The 11,883-nt window shown below is 52.0% G+C and overlaps 45 non-coding genes and 2 pseudogenes across 45 annotated transcripts; all 47 read left to right on the top strand.

The window, feature by feature from the left end:
* Positions 1–168: 168 nt before the first annotated feature.
* On the top strand, positions 169–287 carry LOC144900009 (5S ribosomal RNA). Its single transcript, XR_013628344.1, has one exon. It is a non-coding gene; the product is annotated as a 5S ribosomal RNA (ribosomal RNA).
* Positions 288–433: 146 nt separating this feature from the next.
* LOC144900709 (5S ribosomal RNA) lies at positions 434–552 on the top strand. The gene has a single exon (XR_013628896.1). It is a non-coding gene; the product is annotated as a 5S ribosomal RNA (ribosomal RNA).
* Positions 553–682: 130 nt separating this feature from the next.
* On the top strand, positions 683–801 carry LOC144900132 (5S ribosomal RNA). The gene has a single exon (XR_013628467.1). It is a non-coding gene; the product is annotated as a 5S ribosomal RNA (ribosomal RNA).
* A 130-nt stretch (positions 802–931) lies between these two features.
* LOC144900200 (5S ribosomal RNA) lies at positions 932–1,050 on the top strand. Its single transcript, XR_013628535.1, has one exon. It is a non-coding gene; the product is annotated as a 5S ribosomal RNA (ribosomal RNA).
* Positions 1,051–1,196: 146 nt separating this feature from the next.
* On the top strand, positions 1,197–1,315 carry LOC144900109 (5S ribosomal RNA). Its single transcript, XR_013628444.1, has one exon. It is a non-coding gene; the product is annotated as a 5S ribosomal RNA (ribosomal RNA).
* A 130-nt stretch (positions 1,316–1,445) lies between these two features.
* LOC144900435 (5S ribosomal RNA) lies at positions 1,446–1,564 on the top strand (annotated as a pseudogene).
* Positions 1,565–1,694: 130 nt separating this feature from the next.
* On the top strand, positions 1,695–1,813 carry LOC144900265 (5S ribosomal RNA). The gene has a single exon (XR_013628600.1). It is a non-coding gene; the product is annotated as a 5S ribosomal RNA (ribosomal RNA).
* A 146-nt stretch (positions 1,814–1,959) lies between these two features.
* Positions 1,960–2,078, top strand: LOC144900320 (5S ribosomal RNA). Its single transcript, XR_013628655.1, has one exon. It is a non-coding gene; the product is annotated as a 5S ribosomal RNA (ribosomal RNA).
* Positions 2,079–2,208: 130 nt separating this feature from the next.
* On the top strand, positions 2,209–2,327 carry LOC144900774 (5S ribosomal RNA). Its single transcript, XR_013628961.1, has one exon. It is a non-coding gene; the product is annotated as a 5S ribosomal RNA (ribosomal RNA).
* Positions 2,328–2,457: 130 nt separating this feature from the next.
* Positions 2,458–2,576, top strand: LOC144900619 (5S ribosomal RNA). The gene has a single exon (XR_013628806.1). It is a non-coding gene; the product is annotated as a 5S ribosomal RNA (ribosomal RNA).
* Positions 2,577–2,706: 130 nt separating this feature from the next.
* On the top strand, positions 2,707–2,825 carry LOC144900824 (5S ribosomal RNA). The gene has a single exon (XR_013629011.1). It is a non-coding gene; the product is annotated as a 5S ribosomal RNA (ribosomal RNA).
* Positions 2,826–2,955: 130 nt separating this feature from the next.
* Positions 2,956–3,074, top strand: LOC144900821 (5S ribosomal RNA). Its single transcript, XR_013629008.1, has one exon. It is a non-coding gene; the product is annotated as a 5S ribosomal RNA (ribosomal RNA).
* Positions 3,075–3,204: 130 nt separating this feature from the next.
* On the top strand, positions 3,205–3,323 carry LOC144900618 (5S ribosomal RNA). Its single transcript, XR_013628805.1, has one exon. It is a non-coding gene; the product is annotated as a 5S ribosomal RNA (ribosomal RNA).
* Positions 3,324–3,453: 130 nt separating this feature from the next.
* LOC144900037 (5S ribosomal RNA) lies at positions 3,454–3,572 on the top strand. The gene has a single exon (XR_013628372.1). It is a non-coding gene; the product is annotated as a 5S ribosomal RNA (ribosomal RNA).
* A 130-nt stretch (positions 3,573–3,702) lies between these two features.
* LOC144899959 (5S ribosomal RNA) lies at positions 3,703–3,821 on the top strand. The gene has a single exon (XR_013628294.1). It is a non-coding gene; the product is annotated as a 5S ribosomal RNA (ribosomal RNA).
* Positions 3,822–3,951: 130 nt separating this feature from the next.
* LOC144900209 (5S ribosomal RNA) lies at positions 3,952–4,070 on the top strand. The gene has a single exon (XR_013628544.1). It is a non-coding gene; the product is annotated as a 5S ribosomal RNA (ribosomal RNA).
* Positions 4,071–4,200: 130 nt separating this feature from the next.
* Positions 4,201–4,319, top strand: LOC144900773 (5S ribosomal RNA). Its single transcript, XR_013628960.1, has one exon. It is a non-coding gene; the product is annotated as a 5S ribosomal RNA (ribosomal RNA).
* A 130-nt stretch (positions 4,320–4,449) lies between these two features.
* On the top strand, positions 4,450–4,568 carry LOC144900617 (5S ribosomal RNA). Its single transcript, XR_013628804.1, has one exon. It is a non-coding gene; the product is annotated as a 5S ribosomal RNA (ribosomal RNA).
* Positions 4,569–4,698: 130 nt separating this feature from the next.
* On the top strand, positions 4,699–4,817 carry LOC144900823 (5S ribosomal RNA). Its single transcript, XR_013629010.1, has one exon. It is a non-coding gene; the product is annotated as a 5S ribosomal RNA (ribosomal RNA).
* A 130-nt stretch (positions 4,818–4,947) lies between these two features.
* On the top strand, positions 4,948–5,066 carry LOC144900819 (5S ribosomal RNA). Its single transcript, XR_013629006.1, has one exon. It is a non-coding gene; the product is annotated as a 5S ribosomal RNA (ribosomal RNA).
* Positions 5,067–5,196: 130 nt separating this feature from the next.
* On the top strand, positions 5,197–5,315 carry LOC144900616 (5S ribosomal RNA). The gene has a single exon (XR_013628803.1). It is a non-coding gene; the product is annotated as a 5S ribosomal RNA (ribosomal RNA).
* A 130-nt stretch (positions 5,316–5,445) lies between these two features.
* Positions 5,446–5,564, top strand: LOC144900036 (5S ribosomal RNA). Its single transcript, XR_013628371.1, has one exon. It is a non-coding gene; the product is annotated as a 5S ribosomal RNA (ribosomal RNA).
* Positions 5,565–5,694: 130 nt separating this feature from the next.
* Positions 5,695–5,813, top strand: LOC144900772 (5S ribosomal RNA). Its single transcript, XR_013628959.1, has one exon. It is a non-coding gene; the product is annotated as a 5S ribosomal RNA (ribosomal RNA).
* Positions 5,814–5,959: 146 nt separating this feature from the next.
* Positions 5,960–6,078, top strand: LOC144900433 (5S ribosomal RNA; annotated as a pseudogene).
* Positions 6,079–6,208: 130 nt separating this feature from the next.
* Positions 6,209–6,327, top strand: LOC144900878 (5S ribosomal RNA). The gene has a single exon (XR_013629065.1). It is a non-coding gene; the product is annotated as a 5S ribosomal RNA (ribosomal RNA).
* A 130-nt stretch (positions 6,328–6,457) lies between these two features.
* LOC144900615 (5S ribosomal RNA) lies at positions 6,458–6,576 on the top strand. The gene has a single exon (XR_013628802.1). It is a non-coding gene; the product is annotated as a 5S ribosomal RNA (ribosomal RNA).
* A 130-nt stretch (positions 6,577–6,706) lies between these two features.
* On the top strand, positions 6,707–6,825 carry LOC144900934 (5S ribosomal RNA). The gene has a single exon (XR_013629122.1). It is a non-coding gene; the product is annotated as a 5S ribosomal RNA (ribosomal RNA).
* Positions 6,826–6,955: 130 nt separating this feature from the next.
* On the top strand, positions 6,956–7,074 carry LOC144900208 (5S ribosomal RNA). The gene has a single exon (XR_013628543.1). It is a non-coding gene; the product is annotated as a 5S ribosomal RNA (ribosomal RNA).
* Positions 7,075–7,204: 130 nt separating this feature from the next.
* Positions 7,205–7,323, top strand: LOC144900771 (5S ribosomal RNA). The gene has a single exon (XR_013628958.1). It is a non-coding gene; the product is annotated as a 5S ribosomal RNA (ribosomal RNA).
* A 146-nt stretch (positions 7,324–7,469) lies between these two features.
* LOC144900850 (5S ribosomal RNA) lies at positions 7,470–7,588 on the top strand. Its single transcript, XR_013629037.1, has one exon. It is a non-coding gene; the product is annotated as a 5S ribosomal RNA (ribosomal RNA).
* Positions 7,589–7,718: 130 nt separating this feature from the next.
* LOC144900383 (5S ribosomal RNA) lies at positions 7,719–7,837 on the top strand. The gene has a single exon (XR_013628715.1). It is a non-coding gene; the product is annotated as a 5S ribosomal RNA (ribosomal RNA).
* A 146-nt stretch (positions 7,838–7,983) lies between these two features.
* On the top strand, positions 7,984–8,102 carry LOC144900849 (5S ribosomal RNA). The gene has a single exon (XR_013629036.1). It is a non-coding gene; the product is annotated as a 5S ribosomal RNA (ribosomal RNA).
* Positions 8,103–8,232: 130 nt separating this feature from the next.
* On the top strand, positions 8,233–8,351 carry LOC144900614 (5S ribosomal RNA). The gene has a single exon (XR_013628801.1). It is a non-coding gene; the product is annotated as a 5S ribosomal RNA (ribosomal RNA).
* Positions 8,352–8,481: 130 nt separating this feature from the next.
* On the top strand, positions 8,482–8,600 carry LOC144900415 (5S ribosomal RNA). Its single transcript, XR_013628747.1, has one exon. It is a non-coding gene; the product is annotated as a 5S ribosomal RNA (ribosomal RNA).
* A 130-nt stretch (positions 8,601–8,730) lies between these two features.
* Positions 8,731–8,849, top strand: LOC144899956 (5S ribosomal RNA). The gene has a single exon (XR_013628291.1). It is a non-coding gene; the product is annotated as a 5S ribosomal RNA (ribosomal RNA).
* A 130-nt stretch (positions 8,850–8,979) lies between these two features.
* Positions 8,980–9,098, top strand: LOC144900848 (5S ribosomal RNA). The gene has a single exon (XR_013629035.1). It is a non-coding gene; the product is annotated as a 5S ribosomal RNA (ribosomal RNA).
* Positions 9,099–9,228: 130 nt separating this feature from the next.
* On the top strand, positions 9,229–9,347 carry LOC144900888 (5S ribosomal RNA). Its single transcript, XR_013629075.1, has one exon. It is a non-coding gene; the product is annotated as a 5S ribosomal RNA (ribosomal RNA).
* Positions 9,348–9,477: 130 nt separating this feature from the next.
* LOC144900770 (5S ribosomal RNA) lies at positions 9,478–9,596 on the top strand. The gene has a single exon (XR_013628957.1). It is a non-coding gene; the product is annotated as a 5S ribosomal RNA (ribosomal RNA).
* Positions 9,597–9,742: 146 nt separating this feature from the next.
* On the top strand, positions 9,743–9,861 carry LOC144899950 (5S ribosomal RNA). Its single transcript, XR_013628285.1, has one exon. It is a non-coding gene; the product is annotated as a 5S ribosomal RNA (ribosomal RNA).
* A 130-nt stretch (positions 9,862–9,991) lies between these two features.
* On the top strand, positions 9,992–10,110 carry LOC144900084 (5S ribosomal RNA). Its single transcript, XR_013628419.1, has one exon. It is a non-coding gene; the product is annotated as a 5S ribosomal RNA (ribosomal RNA).
* A 130-nt stretch (positions 10,111–10,240) lies between these two features.
* On the top strand, positions 10,241–10,359 carry LOC144900613 (5S ribosomal RNA). Its single transcript, XR_013628800.1, has one exon. It is a non-coding gene; the product is annotated as a 5S ribosomal RNA (ribosomal RNA).
* Positions 10,360–10,489: 130 nt separating this feature from the next.
* LOC144900182 (5S ribosomal RNA) lies at positions 10,490–10,608 on the top strand. The gene has a single exon (XR_013628517.1). It is a non-coding gene; the product is annotated as a 5S ribosomal RNA (ribosomal RNA).
* A 146-nt stretch (positions 10,609–10,754) lies between these two features.
* Positions 10,755–10,873, top strand: LOC144900612 (5S ribosomal RNA). Its single transcript, XR_013628799.1, has one exon. It is a non-coding gene; the product is annotated as a 5S ribosomal RNA (ribosomal RNA).
* A 130-nt stretch (positions 10,874–11,003) lies between these two features.
* LOC144900769 (5S ribosomal RNA) lies at positions 11,004–11,122 on the top strand. The gene has a single exon (XR_013628956.1). It is a non-coding gene; the product is annotated as a 5S ribosomal RNA (ribosomal RNA).
* Positions 11,123–11,252: 130 nt separating this feature from the next.
* On the top strand, positions 11,253–11,371 carry LOC144900610 (5S ribosomal RNA). The gene has a single exon (XR_013628797.1). It is a non-coding gene; the product is annotated as a 5S ribosomal RNA (ribosomal RNA).
* Positions 11,372–11,501: 130 nt separating this feature from the next.
* Positions 11,502–11,620, top strand: LOC144900768 (5S ribosomal RNA). The gene has a single exon (XR_013628955.1). It is a non-coding gene; the product is annotated as a 5S ribosomal RNA (ribosomal RNA).
* Positions 11,621–11,750: 130 nt separating this feature from the next.
* Positions 11,751–11,869, top strand: LOC144900207 (5S ribosomal RNA). The gene has a single exon (XR_013628542.1). It is a non-coding gene; the product is annotated as a 5S ribosomal RNA (ribosomal RNA).
* The last annotated feature ends 14 nt before the right edge of the window (positions 11,870–11,883 follow it).

Below are 11,883 nucleotides of genomic sequence, written 5' to 3'. Positions count from 1 at the left end.
TTTGACAGCTATCTTACTCCATACAGGTGCTGTAAGCTTTTTATGCTTTCTGCTCTCGCCTGACGGAAGAGGGCGCTCTTTCCCACTCTTTGGGGAAAGCAATGATTTTTGTGGGAATCCTGTTGGCCAGTGTCGCCTTCAAAAAGGATTTTTCCAAAATGAGCAAGGGCTTACGGCCATACTACCCTGAGAACGCCCGATCTCGTCCGATCTCGGAAGCTAAGCAGGGGCGGCCCTGGTTAGTACTTGGATGGGAGACCGCCTGGGAATACCAGGTGCTGTAAGCTTTTTATGCTGTAAGCTTTTTATGCTTTCTGCTCTCGCCTGACGGAAGAGGGCGCTCTTTCCCACTTGTTGGGGAAAGCAATGATTTTTGTGGGAATCCTGTTGGCCAGTGTCGCCTTCAAAAAGGATTTTTCCAAAATGAGCAAGGGCTTACGGCCATACTACCCTGAGAACGCCCGATCTCGTCCGATCTCGGAAGCTAAGCAGGGGCAGGCCTGGTTAGTACTTGGATGGGAGACCGCCTGGGAATACCAGGTGCTGTAAGCGTTTTATGCTTTCTGCTCTCGCCTGACGGAAGAGGGCGCTCTTTCCCACTCTTTGGGGAAAGCAATGATTTTTGTGGGAATCCTGTTGGCCAGTGTCGCCTTCAAAAAGGATTTTTCCAAAATGAGCAAGGGCTTACGGCCATACTACCCTGAGAACGCCCGATCTCGTCCGATCTAGGAAGCTAAGCAGGGGCGGGCCTGGTTAGTACTTGGATGGGAGACCGCCTGGGAATACCAGGTGCTGTAAGCTTTTTATGCTTTCTGCTCTCGCCTGACGGAAGAGGGCGCTCTTTCCCACTCTTTGGGGAAAGCAATGATTTTTCTGGGAATCCTGTTGGCCAGTGTCGCCTTCAAAAAGGATTTTTCCAAAATGAGCAAGGGCTTACGGCCATACTACCCTGAGAACGCCCTATCTCGTCTGATCTCGGAAGCTAAGCAGGGGCGGGCCTGGTTAGTACTTGGATGGGAGACCGCCTGGGAATACCAGGTGCTGTAAGCTTTTTATGCTGTAATCTTTTTATGCTTTCTGCTCTCGCCTGACGGAAGAGGGCGCTCTTTCCCACTTGTTGGGGAAAGCAATGATTTTTGTGGGAATCCTGTTGGCCAGTGTCACCTTCAAAAAGGATTTTTCCAAAATGAGCAAGGGCTTACGGCCATACTACCCTGAGAACGCCCAATCTCGTCCGATCTCGGAAGCTAAGCAGGGGCGGGCCTGGTTAGTACCTGGATGGGAGACCGCCTGGGAATACCAGGTGCTGTAAGCTTTTTATGCTTTCTGCTCTCGCCTGACGGAAGAGGGCGCTCTTTCCCACTCTTTGGGGAAAGCAATGATTTTTGTGGGAATCCTGTTGGCCAGTGTCGCCTTCAAAAAGGATTTTTCCAAAATGAGCAAGGGCTTACGGCCATACTACCCTGAGAACGCCCGATCTCGTCCGATCTCGGAAGCTAAGCAGGGGCGGACCTGGTTAGTACTTGGATGGGAGACCGCCTCGGAATACAAGTTGCTGTAAGCTTTTTATGCTTTCTGCTCTCGCCTGACGGAAGAGGGCGCTCTTTCCCACTCTTTGGGGAAAGCAATGATTTTTGTGGGAATCCTGTTGGCCAGTGTCGCCTTCAAAAATGATTTTTCCAAAATGATCAAGGGCTTATGGCCATACTACCCTGACAACGCCCGATCTCGTCCGATCTCGGAAGCTAAGCAGGGGCGGGCCTGGTTAGTACTTGAATGGGAGACCGCCTGGGATTACCAGGTGCTGTAAGCTTTTTATGCTGTAAGCTTTTTATGCTTTCTGCTCTCGCCTGACGGAAGAGGGCGCTCTTTCCCACTTGTTGGGGAAAGCAATGATTTTTGTGGGAATCCTGTTGGCCAGTGTCGCCTTCAAAAAGGATTTTTCCAAAATGAGCAAGGGCTTACGGCCATACTACCCTGAGAACGCCTGATGTCGTCCGATCTCGGAAGCTAAGCAGGGGCGGGCCTGGTTAGTACTTGGATGGGAGACCGCCTGGGAATACCAGGTGCTGTAAGCTTTTTATGCTTTCTGCTCTCGCCTGACGGAAGAGGGTGCTCTTTCCCACTTGTTGGGGGAAGCAATGATTTTTGTGGGAATCCTGTTGGCCAGTGTCGCCTTCAAAAAGGATTTTTCCAAAATGAGCAAGGGCTTACGGCCATACTACCCTGAGAACGCCCGATCTCGTCTGATCTCGGAAGCTAAGCAGGGGCGGGCCTGGTTAGTACTTGGATGGGAGACCGCCTGGGAATACCAGGTGCTGTAAGCTTTTTATGCTTTCTGCTCTCGCCTGACGGAAGAGGGCGCTCTTTCCCACTTGTTGGGGAAAGCAATGATTTTTGTGGGAATCCTGTTGGCCAGTGTCGCCTTCAAAAAGGATTTTTCCAAAATGAGCAAGGGCTTACGGCCATACTACCCTGAGAACGCCCGATCTCGTCCGATCTCGGAAGCTAAGCAGGGGCGGGCCTGGTTAGTACTTGGATGGGAGACCGCCTGGGAATACCAGGTGCTGTAAGCTTTTTATGCTTTCTGCTCTCGCCTGACGGAAGAGGGCGCTCTTTCCCACTTGTTGGGGGAAGCAATGATTTTTGTGGGAATCCTGTTGGCCAGTGTCGCCTTCAAAAAGGATTTTTCCAAAATGAGCAAGGGCTTACGGCCATACTACCCTGAGAACGCCCGATCTCGTCTGATCTCGGAAGCTAAGCAGGGGCGGGCCTGGTTAGTACTTGGGTGGGAGACCGCCTGGGAATACCAGGTGCTGTAAGCTTTTTATGCTTTCTGCTCTCGCCTGATGGAAGAGGGCGCTCTTTCCCACTCTTTGGGGAAAGCAATGATTTTTGTGGGAATCCTGTTGGCCAGTGTCGCCTTCAAAAAGGATTTTTCCAAAATGAGCAAGGGCTTACGGCCATACTACCCTGAGAACGCCCGATCTCGTCCGATCTCGGAAGCTAAGCAGGGGTGGACCTGGTTAGTACTTGGATGGGAGACCGCCTGGGAATACCAGGTGCTGTAAGCTTTTTATGCTTTCTGCTCTCGCCTGACGGAAGAGGGCGCTCTTTCCCACTCTTTGGGGAAAGCAATGATTTTTGTGGGAATCCTGTTGGCCAGTGTCGCCTTCAAAAAGGATTTTTCCAAAATGATCAAGGGCTTACGGCCATACTACCCTGAGAACGCCCGATCTCGTCCGATCTCGGAAGCTAAGCAGGGGCGGGCCTGGTTAGTACTTGGATGGGAGACCGCCTGGGAATACCAGGTGCTGTAAGCTTTTTATGCTTTCTGCTCTCGCCTGACGGAAGAGGGTGCTCTTTCCCACTTGTTGGGGGAAGCAATGATTTTTGTGGGAATCCTGTTGGCCAGTGTCGCCTTCAAAAAGGATTTTTCCAAAATGAGCAAGGGCTTACGGCCATACTACCCTGAGAACGCCCGATCTCGTCCGATCTCGGAAGCTGAGCAGGGGCGGGCCTGGTTAGTACTTGGATGGGAGACCGCCTGGGAATACCAGGTGCTGTAAGCTTTTTATGCTTTCTGCTCTCGCCTGACGGAAGAGGGCGCTCTTTCCCACTCTTTGGGGAAAGCAATGATTTTTGTGGGAATCCTGTTGGCCAGTGTCGCCTTCAAAAAGGATTTTTCCAAACTGACCAAGGGCTTACGGCCATACTACCCTGCGAACGCCTGATCTCGTCCGATCTCGGAAGCTAAGCAGGGGCGGGCCTGGTTAGTACTTGGATGGGAGACCGCCTGGGAATACCAGGTGCTGTAAGCTTTTTATGCTTTCTGCTCTCGCCTGACGGAAGAGGGCGCTCTTTCCCACTTGTTGGGGGAAGCAATGATTTTTGTGGGAATCCTGTTGGCCAGTGTCGCCTTCAAAAAGGATTTTTCCAAAATGATTAAGGGCTTACGGCCATACTACCCTGAGAACGCCCGATGTCGTCCGATCTCGGAAGCTAAGCAGGGGCGGGCCTGGTTAGTACTTGGATGGGAGACCGCCTGGGAATACCAGGTGCTGTAAGCTTTTTATGCTTTCTGCTCTCGCCTGACGGAAGAGGGTGCTCTTTCCCACTTGTTGGGGGAAGCAATGATTTTTGTGGGAATCCTGTTGGCCAGTGTCGCCTTCAAAAAGGATTTTTCCAAAATGAGCAAGGGCTTACGGCCATACTACCCTGAGAACGCCCGATCTCGTCTGATCTCGGAAGCTAAGCAGGGGCGGGCCTGGTTAGTACTTGGATGGGAGACCGCCTGGGAATACCAGGTGCTGTAAGCTTTTTATGCTTTCTGCTCTCGCCTGACGGAAGAGGGCGCTCTTTCCCACTTGTTGGGGAAAGCAATGATTTTTGTGGGAATCCTGTTGGCCAGTGTCGCCTTCAAAAAGGATTTTTCCAAAATGAGCAAGGGCTTACGGCCATACTACCCTGAGAACGCCCGATCTCGTCCGATCTCGGAAGCTAAGCAGGGGCGGGCCTGGTTAGTACTTGGATGGGAGACCGCCTGGGAATACCAGGTGCTGTAAGCTTTTTATGCTTTCTGCTCTCGCCTGACGGAAGAGGGCGCTCTTTCCCACTTGTTGGGGGAAGCAATGATTTTTGTGGGAATCCTGTTGGCCAGTGTCGCCTTCAAAAAGGATTTTTCCAAAATGAGCAAGGGCTTACGGCCATACTACCCTGAGAACGCCCGATCTCGTCTGATCTCGGAAGCTAAGCAGGGGCGGGCCTGGTTAGTACTTGGGTGGGAGACCGCCTGGGAATACCAGGTGCTGTAAGCTTTTTATGCTTTCTGCTCTCGCCTGATGGAAGAGGGCGCTCTTTCCCACTCTTTGGGGAAAGCAATGATTTTTGTGGGAATCCTGTTGGCCAGTGTCGCCTTCAAAAAGGATTTTTCCAAAATGAGCAAGGGCTTACGGCCATACTACCCTGAGAACGCCCGATCTCGTCCGATCTCGGAAGCTAAGCAGGGGTGGACCTGGTTAGTACTTGGATGGGAGACCGCCTGGGAATACCAGGTGCTGTAAGCTTTTTATGCTTTCTGCTCTCGCCTGACGGAAGAGGGCGCTCTTTCCCACTCTTTGGGGAAAGCAATGATTTTTGTGGGAATCCTGTTGGCCAGTGTCGCCTTCAAAAAGGATTTTTCCAAAATGATCAAGGGCTTACGGCCATACTACCCTGAGAACGCCCGATCTCGTCCGATCTCGGAAGCTAAGCAGGGGCGGGCCTGGTTAGTACTTGGATGGGAGACCGCCTGGGAATACCAGGTGCTGTAAGCTTTTTATGCTTTCTGCTCTCGCCTGACGGAAGAGGGTGCTCTTTCCCACTTGTTGGGGGAAGCAATGATTTTTGTGGGAATCCTGTTGGCCAGTGTCGCCTTCAAAAAGGATTTTTCCAAAATGAGCAAGGGCTTACGGCCATACTACCCTGAGAACGCCCGATCTCGTCCGATCTCGGAAGCTGAGCAGGGGCGGGCCTGGTTAGTACTTGGATGGGAGACCGCCTGGGAATACCAGGTGCTGTAAGCTTTTTATGCTTTCTGCTCTCGCCTGACGGAAGAGGGCGCTCTTTCCCACTCTTTGGGGAAAGCAATGATTTTTGTGGGAATCCTGTTGGCCAGTGTCGCCTTCAAAAAGGATTTTTCCAAAATGAGCAAGGGCTTACGGCCATACTACCCTGAGAACGCCCGATCTCGTCTGATCTCGGAAGCTAAGCAGGGGCGGGCCTGGTTAGTACTTGGATGGGAGACCGCCTGGGAATACCAGGTGCTGTAAGCTTTTTATGCTGTAAGCTTTTTATGCTTTCTGCTCTCGCCTGATGGAAGAAGGCGCTCTTTCCCACTCTTTGGGGAAAGCAATGATTTTTGTGGGAATCCTGTTGGCCAGTGTCGCCTTCAAAAAGGATTTTTCCAAAAAGAGCCAGGGCTTACGGCCATACAACCCTGAGAACGCCCGATCTCGTCCGATCTCGGAAGCTAAGCAGGGGCGGACCTGGTTAGTACTTGGATGGGAGACCGCCTCGGAATACCAGTTGCTGTAAGCTTTTTATGCTTTCTGCTCTCGCCTGACGGAAGAAGGCGCTCTTTCCCACTCTTTGGGGAAAGCAATGATTTTTGTGGGAATCCTGTTGGCCAGTGTCGCCTTCAAAAATGATTTTTCCAAAATGATCAAGGGCTTATGGCCATACTACCCTGAGAACGCCCGATCTCGTCCGATCTCGGAAGCTAAGCAGGGGCGGGCCTGGTTAGTACTTGGATGGGAGACCGCCTGGGAATACCAGGTGCTGTAAGCTTTTTTTGCTTTCTGCTCTCGCCTGACGGAAGAGGGCGCTCTTTCCCACTTGTTGGGGAAAGCAATGATTTTTGTGGGAATCCTGTTGGCCAGTGTCGCCTTCAAAAAGGATTTTTCCAAAATGAGTAAGGGCTTACGGCCATACTACCCTGAGAACGCCCGATCTCGTCCGATCTCGGAAGCTAAGCAGGGGCGGGCCTGGTTAGTACTTGGATGGGAGACCGCCTGGGAATACCAGGTGCTGTAAGCTTTTTATGCTTTCTGCTCTCGCCTGATGGAAGAGGGCGCTCTTTCCCACTCTTTGGGGAAAGCAATGATTTTTGTGGGAATCCTGTTGGCCAGTGTCGCCTTCAAAAAGGATTTTTCCAAAATGAGCAAGGGCTTACGGCCATACTACCCTGAGAACGCCCGATCTCGTCCGATCTCGGAAGCTAAGCAGGGGCGGACCTGGTTAGTACTTGGATGGGAGACCGCCTGGGAATACCAGGTGCTGTAAGCTTTTTATGCTTTCTGCTCTCGCCTGACGGAAGAGGGCGCTCTTTCCCACTCTTTGGGGAAAGCAATGATTTTTGTGGGAATCCTGTTGGCCAGTGTCGCCTTCAAAAAGGATTTTTCCAAAATGATCAAGGGCTTACGGCCATACTACCCTGAGAACGCCCGATGTCGTCCGATCTCGGAAGCTAAGCAGGGGCGGGCCTGGTTAGTACTTGGATGGGAGACCGCCTGGGAATACCAGGTGCTGTAAGCTTTTTATGCTTTCTGCTCTCGCCTGACGGAAGAGGGTGCTCTTTCCCACTTGTTGGGGGAAGCAATGATTTTTGTGGGAATCCTGTTGGCCAGTGTCGCCTTCAAAAAGGATTTTTCCAAAATGAGCAAGGGCTTACGGCCATACTACCCTGAGAACGCCCGATCTCGTCTGATCTCGGAAGCTAAGCAGGGGCGGGCCTGGTTAGTACTTGGATGGGAGACCGCCTGGGAATACCAGGTGCTGTAAGCTTTTTATGCTGTAAGCTTTTTATGCTTTCTGCTCTCGCCTGACGGAAGAGGGCGCTCTTTCCCACTTGTTGGGGAAAGCAATGATTTTTGTGGGAATCCTGTTGGCCAGTGTCGCCTTCAAAAAGGATTTTTCCAAAATGAGCACGGGCTTACGGCCATACTACCCTGAGAACGCCCGATCTCGTCCGATCTCGGAAGCTAAGCAGGGGCGGGCCTGGTTAGTACTTGGATGGGAGACCGCCTGGGAATACCAGGTGCTGTAAGCGTTTTATGCTTTCTGCTCTCGCATGACGGAAGAGGGCGCTCTTTCCCACTTGTTGGGGGAAGCAATGATTTTTGTGGGAATCCTGTTGGCCAGTGTCGCCTTCAAAAAGGATTTTTCCAAAATGAGCAAGGGCTTACGGCCATACTACCCTGAGAACGACCGATCTCATTCGATCTCGGAAGCGAAGCAGGGGCGGGCCTGGTTAGTACTTGGATCGGAGACCGCCTGGGAATACCAGGTGCTGTAAGCCTTTTATGCTGTAAGCTTTTTATGGTTTCTGCTCTCCCCTGACGGAAGAGGGCGCTCTTTCCCACTTGTTGGGGAAAGCAATGATTTTTGTGGGAATCCTGTTGGCCAGTGTCGCCTTCAAAAAGGATTTTTCCAAATTGAGCAAGGGCTTACGGCCATACTACCCTGAGAACGCCCGATCTCGTCCGATCTCGGAAGCTAAGCAGGGGCGGGCCTGGTTAGTACTTGGATGGGAGACCGCCTGGGAATACCAGGTGCTGTAAGCGTTTTATGCTTTCTGCTCTCGCCTGACGGAAGAGGGCGCTCTTTCCCACTTGTTGGGGGAAGCAATGATTTTTGTGGGAATCCTGTTGGCCAGTGTCGCCTTCAAAAAGGATTTTTCCAAAATGAGCAAGGGCTTACGGCCATACTACCCTGAGAACGCCCGATCTCGTCCGATCTCGGAAGCTAAGCAGGGGCGGGCCTGGTTAGTACTTGGATGGGAGACCGCCTGGGAATACCAGGTGCTGTAAGCTCTTTATGCTTTCTGCTCTCGCCTGACGGAAGAGGGCGCTCTTTCCCACTTGTTGGGGGAAGCAATGATTTTTGTGGGAGTCCTGTTGGCCAGTGTCGCCTTCAAAAAGGATTTTTCCAAATTGAGCAAGGGCTAACGGCCATACTACCCTGAGAACGCCCGATCTCGTCCGATCTCGGAAGCTAAGCAGGGGCGGGCCTGGTTAGTACTTGGATGGGAGACCGCCTGGGAATACCATTTGCTGTAAGCTTTTTATGCTTTCTGCTCTCCCCTGACGGAAGAGGGCGCTCTTTCCCACTTGTTGGGGAAAGCAATGATTTTTGTGGGAATCCTGTTGGCCAGTGTCGCCTTCAAAAAGGATTTTTCCAAAATGAGCAAGGGCTTACGGCCATACTACCCTGAGAACGCCTGATCTCGTCCGATCTCGGAAGCTAAGCAGGGGCGGGCCTGGTTAGTACTTGGATGGGAGACCGCCTGGGAATACCAGGTGCTGTAAGCGTTTTATGCTTTCTGCTCTCGCCTGACGGAAGAGGGCGCTCTTTCCCACTTGTTGGGGAAAGCAATGATTTTTGTGGGAATCCTGTTGGCCAGTGTCGCCTTCAAAAAGGATTTTTCCAAAATGAGCAAGGGCTTACGGCCATACTACCCTGAGAACGCCCGATCTCGTCCGATCTCGGAAGCTAAGCAGGGGCGGGCCTGGTTAGTACTTGGATGGGAGACCGCCTGGGAATACCAGGTGCTGTAAGCGTTTTATGCTTTCTGCTCTCGCCTGACGGAAGAGGGCGCTCTTTCCCACTCTTTGGGGAAAGCAATGATTTTTGTGGGAATCCTGTTGGCCAGTGTCGCCTTCAAAAAGGATTTTTCCAAAATGAGCAAGGGCTTACGGCCATACTACCCTGAGAACGCCCGATCTCGTCCGATCTCGGAAGCTAAGCAGGGGCGGGCCTGGTTAGTACTTGAATGGGAGACCGCCTGGGAATACCAGGTGCTGTAAGCTTTTTATGCTTTCTGCTCTCGCCTGACGGAAGAGGGCGCTCTTTCCCACTCTTTGGGGAAAGCAATGATTTTTGTGGGAATCCTGTTGGCCAGTGTCGCCTTCAAAAAGGATTTTTCCAAAATGAGCAAGGGCTTACGGCCATACTACCCTGAGAACGCCCGATCTCGTCTGATCTCGGAAGCTAAGCAGGGGCGGGCCTGGTTAGTACTTGGATGGGAGACCGCCTGGGAATACCAGGTGCTGTAAGCTTTTTATGCTGTAATCTTTTTATGCTTTCTGCTCTCGCCTGACGGAAGAGGGCGCTCTTTCCCACTTGTTGGGGAAAGCAATGATTTTTGTGGGAATCCTGTTGGCCAGTGTCGCCTTCAAAAAGGAACTTTCCAAAATGACCAAGGGCTTACGGCCATACTACCCTGAGAACGCCCGATCTCGTCTGATCTCGGAAGCTAAGCAGGGGCGGACCTGGCTAGTACTTGGATGGGAGACCGCCTGGGAATACCAGGTGCTGTAAGCTTTTTATGCTTTCTGCTCTCGCCTGACGGAAGAGGGCGCTCTTTCCCACTCTTTGGGGAAAGCAATGATTTTTGTGGGAATCCTGTTGGCCAGTGTCGCCTTCAAAAAGGATTTTTCCAAAATGATCAAGGGCTTACGGCCATACTACCCTGAGAACACCCGATGTCGTCCGATCTCGGAAGCTAAGCAGGGGCGGGCCTGGTTAGTACTTGGATGGGAGACCGCCTGGGAATACCAGGTGCTGTAAGCTTTTTATGCTTTCTGCTCTCGCCTGACGGAAGAGGGTGCTCTTTCCCACTTGTTGGGGGAAGCAATGATTTTTGTGGGAATCCTGTTTGCCAGTGTCGCCTTCAAAAAGGATTTTTCCAAAATGAGCAAGGGCTTACGGCCATACTACCCTGAGAACGCCCGATCTCGTCCGATCTCGGAAGCTAAGCAGGGGCGGGCCTGGTTAGTACTTGGATGGGAGACCGCCTGGGAATACCAGGTGCTGTAAGCTTTTTATGCTTTCTGCTCTCGCCTGACGGAAGAGGGCGCTCTTTCCCACTCTTTGGGGAAAGCAATGATTTTTGTGGGAATCCTGTTGGCCAGTGTCGCCTTCAAAAAGGATTTTTCCAAAATGAGCAAGGGCTTACGGCCATACTACCCTGAGAACGCCCGATCTCGTCTGATCTAGGAAGCTAAGCAGGGGCGGGCCTGGTTAGTACTTGGATGGGAGACCGCCTGGGAATACCAGGTGCTGTAAGCTTTTTATGCTGTAAGCTTTTTATGCTTTCTGCTCTCGCCTGACGGAAGAGGGCGCTCTTTCCCACTTGTTGGGGAAAGCAATGATTTTTGTGGGAATCCTGTTGGCCAGTGTCGCCTTCAAAAAGGATTTTTCCAAAATGAGCAAGGGCTTACGGCCATACTACCCTGAGAACGCCCGATCTCGTCCGATCTCGGAAGCTAAGCAGGGGCGGGCCTGGTTAGTACTTGGATGGGAGACCGCCTGGGAATACCAGGTGCTGTAAGCTTTTTATGCTTTCTGCTCTCGCCTGACGGAAGAGGGCGCTCTTTCCCACTTGTTGGGGGAAGCAATGATTTTTGTGGGAATCCTGTTGGCCAGTGTCGCCTTCAAAAAGGATTTTTCCAAAATGAGCAAGGGCTTACGGCCATACTACCCTGAGAACGCCCGATCTCGTCTGATCTCGGAAGCTAAGCAGGGGCGGGCCTGGTTAGTACTTGGATGGGAGACCGCCTGGGAATACCAGGTGCTGTAAGCTTTTTATGCTTTCTGCTCTCGCCTGACGGAAGAGGGCGCTCTTTCCCACTTGTTGGGGGAAGCAATGATTTTTGTGGGAATCCTGTTGGCCAGTGTCGCCTTCAAAAAGGATTTTTCCAAAATGAGCAAGGGCTTACGGCCATACTACCCTGAGAACGCCCGATCTCGTCCGATCTCGGAAGCTAAGCAGGGGCGGGCCTGGTTAGTACTTGGATGGGAGACCGCCTGGGAATACCAGGTGCTGTAAGCTTTTTATGCTTTCTGCTCTCGCCTGACGGAAGAGGGCGCTCTTTCCCACTCTTTGGGGAAAGCAATGATTTTTGTGGGAATCCTGTTGGCCAGTGTCGCCTTCAAAAAGGATTTTTCCAAAATGAGCAAGGGCTTACGGCCATACTACCCTGAGAACGCCCGATCTCGTCTGATCTCGGAAGCTAAGCAGGGGCGGGCCTGGTTAGTACTTGGATGGGAGACCGCCTGGGAATACCAGGTGCTGTAAGCTTTTTATGCTTTCTGCTCTCGCCTGACGGAAGAGGGCGCTCTTTCCCACTCTTTGGGGAAAGCAATGATTTTTGTGGGAATCCTGTTGGCCAGTGTCGCCTTCAAAAAGGATTTTTCCAAAATGATCAAGGGCTTACGGCCATACTACCCTGAGAACGCCCGATGTCGTCCGATCTCGGAAGCTAAGCAGGGGCGGGCCTGGTTAGTACTTGGATGGGAGACCGCCTGGGAATACCAGGTGCTGTAAGCTTTTTATGCTTTCTG

The sequence above is a fragment of the Doryrhamphus excisus genome, linkage group LG9, assembly GCF_037039965.1.
Source record: "Doryrhamphus excisus strain RoL-2023G ecotype Guam linkage group LG9, RoL_Dexc_Guam_v1.1, whole genome shotgun sequence".
Classification (NCBI taxonomy): Eukaryota; Metazoa; Chordata; class Actinopteri; order Syngnathiformes; family Syngnathidae; genus Doryrhamphus; species Doryrhamphus excisus.
The sequence above is the reverse complement of the archived record's forward strand: the minus strand, read 5'-3'. Positions and strand labels throughout refer to the sequence as shown.